The following is a 9,808-nucleotide window of genomic DNA, read 5'->3' on the forward strand; positions in this document are numbered from 1 at the left end:
CATTATTCAACCAAGTTACTGCTTTAATAACCCATTTGCATATTTAACTATCCATTTGTAACTATGACTTTCTACCTGGTTGTGAAACAGTTACAATCGAAAATATTCTGATACCCAATAATCCAAGTCAAAGGGCCTTGGATTTTCCTAAATGAATATCTCTTGACCTGCCTACAACAGTAATATTCCTAATTTCAGACGGTTTCAAGCAAGCAAATCACCTAAAATTGTGTGTGAAATCCCCTTTGCAGAAGCATCTGCGGAGAGCAAACTGCATTAATTGCATTTTAATTGGTCCAAAATTGGGTTAGTTTAATTCGATGAAAATCTTGTTCACATCCCTGTACCTTTAAGATGCTCACGTCAAAAAAAAAAAAAAAAAAAAAAAAAAAAAAAAAGCCTCGCGGGAAATAAGGCAAGTGTAGTATCTCTTACTCCTACACTTCCGCCATGCACAGCACGGTCAGGAAATATGCATATTGAGTTTTTGGTGTAAATGTCCCGGTCACCTTGTGAAGCAGAAGAGCAATTATACAGCCTAATGACTGTACACACACACACGTACGCACGCACGCACACTCATACACACACCTAGAATACAGTGGTGGTTTTTGCACTACCACTATAGTACCACCGGCAACTATTTTTCAAAAAAGGGGATGAAAGGGGGGGGGGGGGGGGGTACAATAACAAAAAGAAAATAAATAATTTGTCAAAGCAGGTGGATTTTTCTGTGGGGTCTTAGGAAAAATAACAAGGCTGAAATTCTGCTCGGGGCGTCACCGTGGCGACAGGGAAAGGGACAGGGGTGGGGAAGGGGATGTGGATGTGTCTCTGTTTTGATTAACGGCCCCATGTCGCCAGCACCTCTTACACAGCGCTGAGGCTCCGGGAGAGTGGGGGAATCGAATAATAAGGAAGTAAAAGATTCGACAAATTCCACCGGGAACCTAGGTTAACTGTCTACGTGCACGGAGGGAAATCTGTGTAACAGACGCACGCACGCCGGACGCACACACACCCACACACACACACACACACACACACACACACACATACCCACACATGTGTGGGTATTTGTGTGCATCATCTTTGAATATTTTCATCAATTTTCACCAGAATCACAAGAAGAATTACTTTATACTGTGGTCAACAAGAATTGAATATATGTTAGCTATTATCATTGCATTGTCTGAAACTATGAAAATTTATATACACTGTGGTACCTCAACTTACTGACTGTAATTCGTTCTGAACGGTCGTATTTTAAAACAGTCGTATGTCAAAGCAAATTTTTCCCATATACTCCACGCTCATATTTTTCTATGATTTCCTTCTTAGTTTCAATGGGAGTCGTTGCCTTTTTCGTTTTCCCATCATCCTTCTTCTTAGGACTCATCATGAAGGGTGAAAATAAACAAAATACACAGCACAAACACAGTGAATATGAAAAAAATATCGATAAGCCACTAACTACGTGCACACACCATGTAGGTCGCCCGCTGACTGACTGCTGACTGACTGCTGACTGGCTGCTGACTGACTGCTGACTGGCTGCTGACTGACTGCTGACTGGCCGCCGACGCGCCAACTGCAAATTTCCACGCTCGTATCTTCTCTCAGTCGTTCACAAGTCGATACAAATTTTCGCGACTATTGCTACTCGTATCTTGGATTAGTCGTGGTTATTTATACCACTGTATAAATAACATATTTAACTGCATATCTCCATGTGATGAGTGCAAATTAATGGACTTGCATATGACTGTGTGTGCATCCGTGTGTGTGTGTGTAGGTGTGCGGAAGTTAACATATGGCAGGTAATTGAAGTAATAAAATTTGCTGGAGAACCCAAAAAAAAAAAAAAGGAATAACCCGAAGTTAACACTCCATCAGGGCTGATCAGACAACACAGTATGCAAAGTGTTTGTGTGCGCGTGTGTATGAGTGTGTGCGCGCGCGAGTGATTTAGGTTACAGGATGAGAGAGAAAGAGAGCGAGAGAGCGAGTGTGAGCATCTCAGATAAGAGTCTATATTTAATCCAAAGAAATGAAAATGAAATCCCTCAGAGGGGGGAAACTGCATATACTGTACAGACTGAAACAAAGCAGAGAGTGGGTTTTCAATCAGCAGGCTGGTCGCCAGGAAACGTCTAATATGCTGCGTTTCTCCGCAATTCATGCCTGTGTGTGCGTGTGTGTGTGTGTGTGTGTGTGCGCGCGCGCGTGTGTGTGTGTGTGTGTGTGTGTGTGTTTGTGTGTGTGTGTGTGTTTGATCACAATTTTGCACTCTGCAGCAGGACTCGAGAGCCATATTAAATCAATATTGCAGCAGCGAGCTCCTTGTTATATTTGAATCTAGACTCCAGACTCTTTCACTTTCTGGCGGACTCTGCTCTCTGTGCATATTGTGATCACTGTCTGTCTGTCTGTCTGTCTGTCTGTCTGCCTGCCTGCCTGTTTGTCTGCTGGATACGTGACCGGAGAAAATCTTCAGATGCTGCTATTTAAGATAGGGACAGGGATAGAGATAGAGAGAGGGACGATAAAATGGGAAAAGGGGTCAAATAAAGTAGGAAAAAGAGGTTGGGAGATCAGAAAAGGGAAAAACACAGACAAGGAAAAAGGGAGAGAAAAAGGAAAAAAAAGAAAGTGAAAAGAGAAAGAAAAAAAAGAGAAAATAAAATGAAACAAGAGGGAAAACAGGAAAAAGGCCAATAAATAAATCAATACATCAATAAATAAATAAATCCAAAAATTATTAAAGATAAAGAGAAAAAGGGGGAAAAGAGGAAAGCGAAAATAAAGGAGTTTCTACATATGGGCACTGACTGCAAATCCCTTGAAGGGGACCTATTATCTTTTTCCTTATTTTCTGTCATATACAATATTACAATGTGGGATGTTCATAAAATACGTGACCCAAGTGTCAAATAATGAGGATAAACTAATGACAAAGTGATGGCTGTGAACAGAACGCTCTGAACGCTCTGTTTTCAAAGGATTTTTCTACTTTCTGCACAAGCTGACGTCAGATCGTCACAGATTTCTTCATATTTTCATCAGCTCCATTTGATCCGCTGTGCATTTCTCAAAAAAAAAAAAAAAAAAATTATAATAATACATTTAAATTGTGTGTTTTTATTGGAGCTGTACTTATTTTATTTTCCAACGTTTACATGAAACTAAAAATCCCTGCATGCGAGAGTCCTCGGTGGGTCGCCGTGCAGTCTCCGTGTCCCCCACAAACCTGGAGCATGGCAACCAAAGTCAGAACAAACTTTTAAATGAGTCCTTGTAGATCTAATATGAGTGAAGATTCAGCAACTGGATCGTTTATTTCTCTCCTAAAATTTGCTCAGAAAAATATTTTAGTGGACTGAGAAGGTGAAAACTGTGAAAGTTTACTGAGTTAATAAAATGGACCCGGCGCAAAGCTCAATCCCCATTGGCTCACAGAACCCCGAACGTGTTCTTAAACCCAATTGGCTCAGAACTAGGGGCTTGGCTGCTCATTCGCAATTAAAGCTCCACACCCTGAAAAAGCCCTTTTTGGAACAGTGTAGGTTTAGGGGGCATGTCACAATGGCTCAAGTGCATAATCTGAGCACAACCTTTCCGGAAAAAAACATTAAAAACATGTTTTGGGGACTCCAGACTTCAGACCTCCTTTAACACATTAACATGTGTTAATGGAGCAAAATAGGTCAACATTAAATTGTGCTCGATATTTCCTGTCTAATCTTTGGTCCATCATTGGTCCATTCTTTCTCTGTGTTCTTTTATTTTTATTTTTTTGTAATCATTTTTTTTAAACGTGTGCTGTCAGCATGCTGGGCATACAACACAGAGTATTTGTGCTATTGCATCAGACAGAGTTGGTCTGCAAGTGAACTTCTCAACCTGCAATGCAATTCATTATTAATTCTTAAATCTTCAAGAACTGCTGCAATAATTAATTTTGTCCTGGGGACGATCCGTGGGATGACAAGGGCACAGTTCTTTGTTGGACAGAACGGCCACCAATCCCCTCTTTGGTGAACTATTTTACTATGTTTGGGTCTATAAACAACTAATCACTACTCTAAGAGGGGGAGATTCACCACGGGTGAGACAAATAAACATAGAACCAAACAACAACATGCACATGGATAAACATAAACGACAGAAACAAACAACAGCATGTCCACAGAAAAACATTAACATCGAGCGACAACATGTATCGAAAAAACAGTGAACTAAGTCCAGGAAAACTGGAACAGCAATTGGGCACCTGGCCTCTTCCTGTCATAGTTACGGTAGTAAATAAGGAAGAAAAGGAGAGCGATGTTACTAGGTGGATGTTGGGTTGTGTTCAAAGCAGACAAGCGGGTGCCTGTGATTAGACTGCCTGTATGTGTGTGCGTGTGCGAGTGCGTGTGCGTGTGTGTGTGTGTGTGTGTGTGTGTGTGTGTGACGTGTCCACCGGTGAGGGTACAGGACTTATCCCAATTGATTCTGATGTATAAGGTCGGTATTATTTCATGGCGCCGCCAAGCAGCGGAAAAGGCCCCGAAGCCACCCCTGAGTCCCACAGCCGCATAGACACCGCACGGCTGCAGGAAAGCACTGAGTATCCCGCCCTGCAGCCACAGAAGACCCCCGACCCCCAGAGAAGCCCGCAGAGCAGCCCCAGGTGCAGGCACAAGACACGGCCGCAGGCGCAGAACCAGGCACGGACTGGAGGCCCCGAGCCAGATCCTGAAAACATGTTTAAAATAATGAAAGAAAATTGTGATAAATTAATAAAGAAATATATATAAATTCTACAACAAAAGCTTTTTCCTAAAATTTTGGAGGAATTAGGCACAGGAAACTTGATATGTCCATTTATGTACGCAGAGTCTCACATACAATTGAAATACTTTTTGTCAAATTGGAATTGTCAAAAAAAATTGGCTGCATCATACATTTGTTTATGGTCTATGTCAGTATGTCCCAAAGTGTGGCCTGCAGCCCCCTGGTGGGCTATGAAGGCACTGCAGGTGGCTGGCGAGCGGTCATTTATATTTAATAAATTTAAAAAAAGGTTTTATTGTGTGGGGGGTGGCTGTAGGCCTTTTGCTCCTGCTTCTCTGCAGCGGGCGCCCCAGATGCATGGGGTGGCGGAGGGCCCGTATATATCTGGCGGCCTGCTGGCATCGGCGGGGTGGGGGGGCTAACATCCAGGTGCCCCACGCTGAGCACCGGTATGGGCACTCGGCGCCCATACCGGTTGGGGCGTCTGGTCGGCTGCAGTGGGACGGGCCTCGCCCTTACGCGGGGCGTGGGTGGGCATGGGGGTCCTGCTGGCTCGCCTGTGGGGCGGGCGGTCAAGGCGGGGTGTTGGTCTGTCGGCATTGAGCCGGGATCCGTTCTGGTTCTGTGCCTGCGGCTGCATCTTGTGCCCCCACTTGAGGGTGGGTTGTATGTCTGGGGAGCTCGGGGGGCTTCGGGGCCCTTTCCGCTGCTTGGAGGTGACGACATAATACCGACCTTCTACACCAGAACCAATTGGGATACGTCATGTACACTCACCGGTGGACATCTTACACACACACACACACACACACACACACACACACACACACACACACACACACACACACACACACACACACACAGACACACACACACACACACATACACATACAGGCGGTCCCATCACACACACACACACACACACCATCACACCTGCTTCGAGTGCACCCCAGCACCCTCCTGGTTGCATTCCTCTCCTTTCCTCCCTCATTTACTGTCGTAACTATGACTTGGAGTAGTGATCAGTTGTTTATAGACCCAAACATGATAACTAGTTCTCCAAAGAGGGGGGTTGGTGGTGGCTCTCCATAACCAAAAAGCTGTGCTCTTGTCATCCTACAGGTCGTCCACAGGACGGGTTTATTGCAGCAGTTCTTGATGATTTAAGAATGAATAAAGAGTTGCATTGCAGGTTGAGAACTTGAACTCCACTTGCAGACTAACTCTGTCCTAGATGGAATGGCACAAATACTCTTTGTTGTATGCCCAGCATGCTGACAGCGCAGGTTAAACAACAAAAAAAAAGGAATTAAGTTTGAAATTATCATTAAGTATTTATGATTAAATATTTACATTTAAAAGGTTATCAGAACGAATAAAACAAAGCCATGGGATTTAAATGACGTGTTATCGGGGTTTTATCTGTGACAAATTGGGCCACAGCAATCTTACGTTTGTGAACGGCTGCTCCATGTGATCTTTGTTTCAGCAGAATATTGATATCTATATTAGTCTCTCTCTTTATTAATATAGTAGCCACAAGTCGAGTGGCTTGAGGCATTGCCTCTATTAAGAACCTCTGTATAAACATGCATACCTACATGGGTTTACTGACCTGCCCTTGTGTGATACATGGACCCTTTCCTTCCTCAACTACTCTTGTAAAGAATGTCGAGCAACGGTAATTTTCCAATCAAAGACTCAGGAAGAACGGATTTACGATCGGATTTACGAGACACTTGCGCTTTTACTAAATGGCCGCTGAGGAAAATCCTGGATCTGCACACGTTGACAGTAATTCTAATATTGAAGTCCGACATTATGTTGGATTAGACCAAGGCAGAGCTGAGTTCTTACGTATTGTGTTCCAGACAATAGTCTGGAAATTTAGCGGACAAGCTCCATATTTCCAAAAAAGTACATTTTGATACATAGGTTCGAGGATATACCGTATCTGATTTTATGTAGACAATTTAAAGTCATTTTGGAATTTCATGTTATTTCTCACTATTCTAATGGATTTTAAGGGTGCATTTTATTTGAATTATGTCATGGATTTGTCTCATCGCATGAAGTTGATTTGATTTGAAGGGCTACATAAACAATTCTATTAGTGTTGTTATAATTAACATGCTGTATGTGTCATGTATTTTTAATAATTATCTATTTATTTATTCTTATGCGTTTGTCTTTTTTTCATTTTTATCTCCATCTTACTTCTTATCCCATTCTTGACTTGCACTGTCTTTTGCTGCTGCGACGCCTGAATTTCCCCATAGCGTTTTTTCGTGTATTCGGGGTGGTCCCGACACTCCATGGTCCAAGTTCGATCCAGAGTCGTCCATTATTGTGGAATAATTTAGTAAAAAAAAGTATTTTTTATCATTGCCGCGACGCGCACGCGCAAATGACAGCTATCACAGGTCACATATAGCATTGCAGTCTCGTGATTGTTCAACAACCGGGTACTCACCAAGATGGTGGCAGGTGCAGCTGGGACTGACATTGGACAAACGCACAGACAATCTGAATGAGATGTGTATTCGGGGCAGTTCCAACATGGCGTCGTTTGAGTTTCATCTAAATTGGTTCAGTATTGCGGAAGTAGTTGGTGATCAACAATCGCCACCTCACCAAGATGGCGCCACTACACACATAGGCACGCGAGTTGATGGAGTAGACAGACCGCATGATAGCACTGCAGTCGACCAGGCCGTTACGAATGAACTTCTGCACTCGTATAGCGGAGGAGATAGCCAGGACACCAGGCTCTCTGTGGATCGTTGTTGGCGCCAATCCGCCTGTTCGCCGAATGGACTTGCAGCTGACGGCAGTTTGCCCTTGTTTTTCATTTGATCGCAATTATCCATGTGTGGCAAAGTAAATAATCTGTGCGTCCGTGCGCCAGCGGTAGCCCGCTGCAGGCTCCATGTGTTGGGCTGCAAACAACCTGAAGGGGTAATGTAACTGACCTTCTTGTTTGGATGTAATTTATATATAGCCTTCAGAAGACTGAATTCATGAGAAGAAAGTCCTATTTTGATTCTAAGATTTGTACATTTTAGTTGATTTATTTATGAGCTTATAAAATACGTTATTATTGTGAAGGCAGTTTTGTGTTGATTTACAAAGTGCCATAAAATATTTCTGTCCCCCAAAATGGATGAAAAATCGTGTTTACAATATTGAATAAAAGAATCGTGATTATCATTTCAGCCATAATAATGCAGCTCTACTTCAGAATGATAACTGCTGTTCCTTGCGACCAGCGGCTGCAAACACCTCCCGATCATGGAATTACACTGTAACCAGGGAGGAACAAATGAACTTCTACAGTCACAAAACACACAGGAACAGAGAGCCAAAGCACACTCGTCCATTGAACTTTAATAACGCCCTGCATAATAATAGTAATAATAATAATAATAATAATAATAATAATAATAATGATAATTGTATTATTATTATTATTATTGTTATAATTATTGTTTTATTTTTATTTTATTATAATTTTTTAATTATTTGTGAGTTTCCCTTTTTCTCCACGCATGCTTTCTGGTGATATTTCATAGCGCCACAAGTGGCCCATATATAATTTAATTAAAAAATATGAACTAAATATGTTACAAACACTTTGCTTAAGATAATATTCATGTTATAGAAAACTATGTTAACGACTTAGGGACTTACTAAGCGCTCCAGCAGCTTATTTTCTGCAGGAGGAACTTTCCTTTCATTCTTTTACTCCCTGGGTCTCTATCTCTGCTCCACTCGCTTGCTCACTCCATCCTTTTCTTTTTAGATAAAGTCGCTGGTAAGTAAGTACTCAGAGTGTCCACTCAGCTCTTCACAGAATATCTGATGGAGGGTCTCGCCTCCTCCACCTCCATCCTTCCATCCTTCCCTCCATCCCGCCCTCCCTGACACTGACTCAGCGGCCGCTGTCCATTCAGCTTAATTTCCTCCTGCTTGACTTCCTGCTTCCTAGAGTCACCGCTGCCAGAACCTCTTCACCCCCCTGTCACTTAGCACAACAAAAAAGACCCTGAAAAGTTGAGGAGTATTCTAATTCATGTTATTTCTTTGGTTTTGTCTGTGCAGGTGCAGACACATTATATATTATATAATATACAGTATGTATCTGCACCTGCACACACACACATACACACACACACACACACACACACACACACACACACACATATATATATATATATATATATATATATATATATATATATATTGCAGGTGTTTGCTTTATATACTGTAGGATCCAAGGGTTTAAATAACTGGGGATTTGTGTGTGTGTGTGTGTGTGTGTGTGTGTGTGTCTGTGTGTGTGTGTGTGTGAGAGAGAGAGAGAGAGAGTGAGAGAGAGAGGAAGAGTGTGTTCAATCATATTATGACTATGAGTATTAGCAATTTCAGCTACTTTGCTTATTTATTATATACTATATAACTATTAATATAATATTATTATTATTATTATTATTATTATTTATTTTTTTATTATTATATGTTGTTGTTGTTATATATATAGATTTTTAATTACAATACGCAAATTAGAATTTAGCTTTGCCAGAATGTACATTACATTGGGAAATGGAAACCTGCACTATGTGACATTTAAAAGAAGTAAACTCGAAGCACAACAAGCTCATATCTGTGAGCATGTGTGTGTGTGTGTCTGTGTGTGTGTGTGGGGGGGGGGGATAAAAGACAGGACTGTCGCCTGGCGCGGTGGAGCAACTTAACCAGACGCTCTGTCGTGACGGAACAACACCACTACTGACTGTCTTTTATTTTTGTGCAGTAGCGAGAGCTCAGTCTGTTGTTTTGGCAGCAGGGAAGTGACTGGCGTGTCAGCGCTGACACCCCAGCGTACCCACCAGGCAGTTCAACTACAGTCATTACTCCTGCTTTTCTTTTTCATTTCCTTTTACATATCCTTAGGAATTTTTTAGCTGGTTAACATACCGCCGTTTTTTTCAATCCCCTGTGTGAGAGCTCACCAGGCATACCGTGAAAA

General features: G+C 42.1%; 1 protein-coding gene across 1 annotated transcript in view; it reads right to left on the bottom strand.

The window, feature by feature from the left end:
- The window catches only part of brinp1 (bone morphogenetic protein/retinoic acid inducible neural-specific 1), a gene marked incomplete at its 5' end in the record, with an annotated part of 86,581 nt that overhangs the window by 43,682 nt on the left and 33,091 nt on the right, over window positions 1–9,808 (bottom strand). The window lies entirely within an intron of this gene.

The sequence above is a fragment of the Zeus faber genome (genome assembly GCF_960531495.2).
Source record: "Zeus faber genome assembly, chromosome: 17".
In the NCBI taxonomy this organism is placed as follows: domain Eukaryota; kingdom Metazoa; phylum Chordata; class Actinopteri; order Zeiformes; family Zeidae; genus Zeus; species Zeus faber.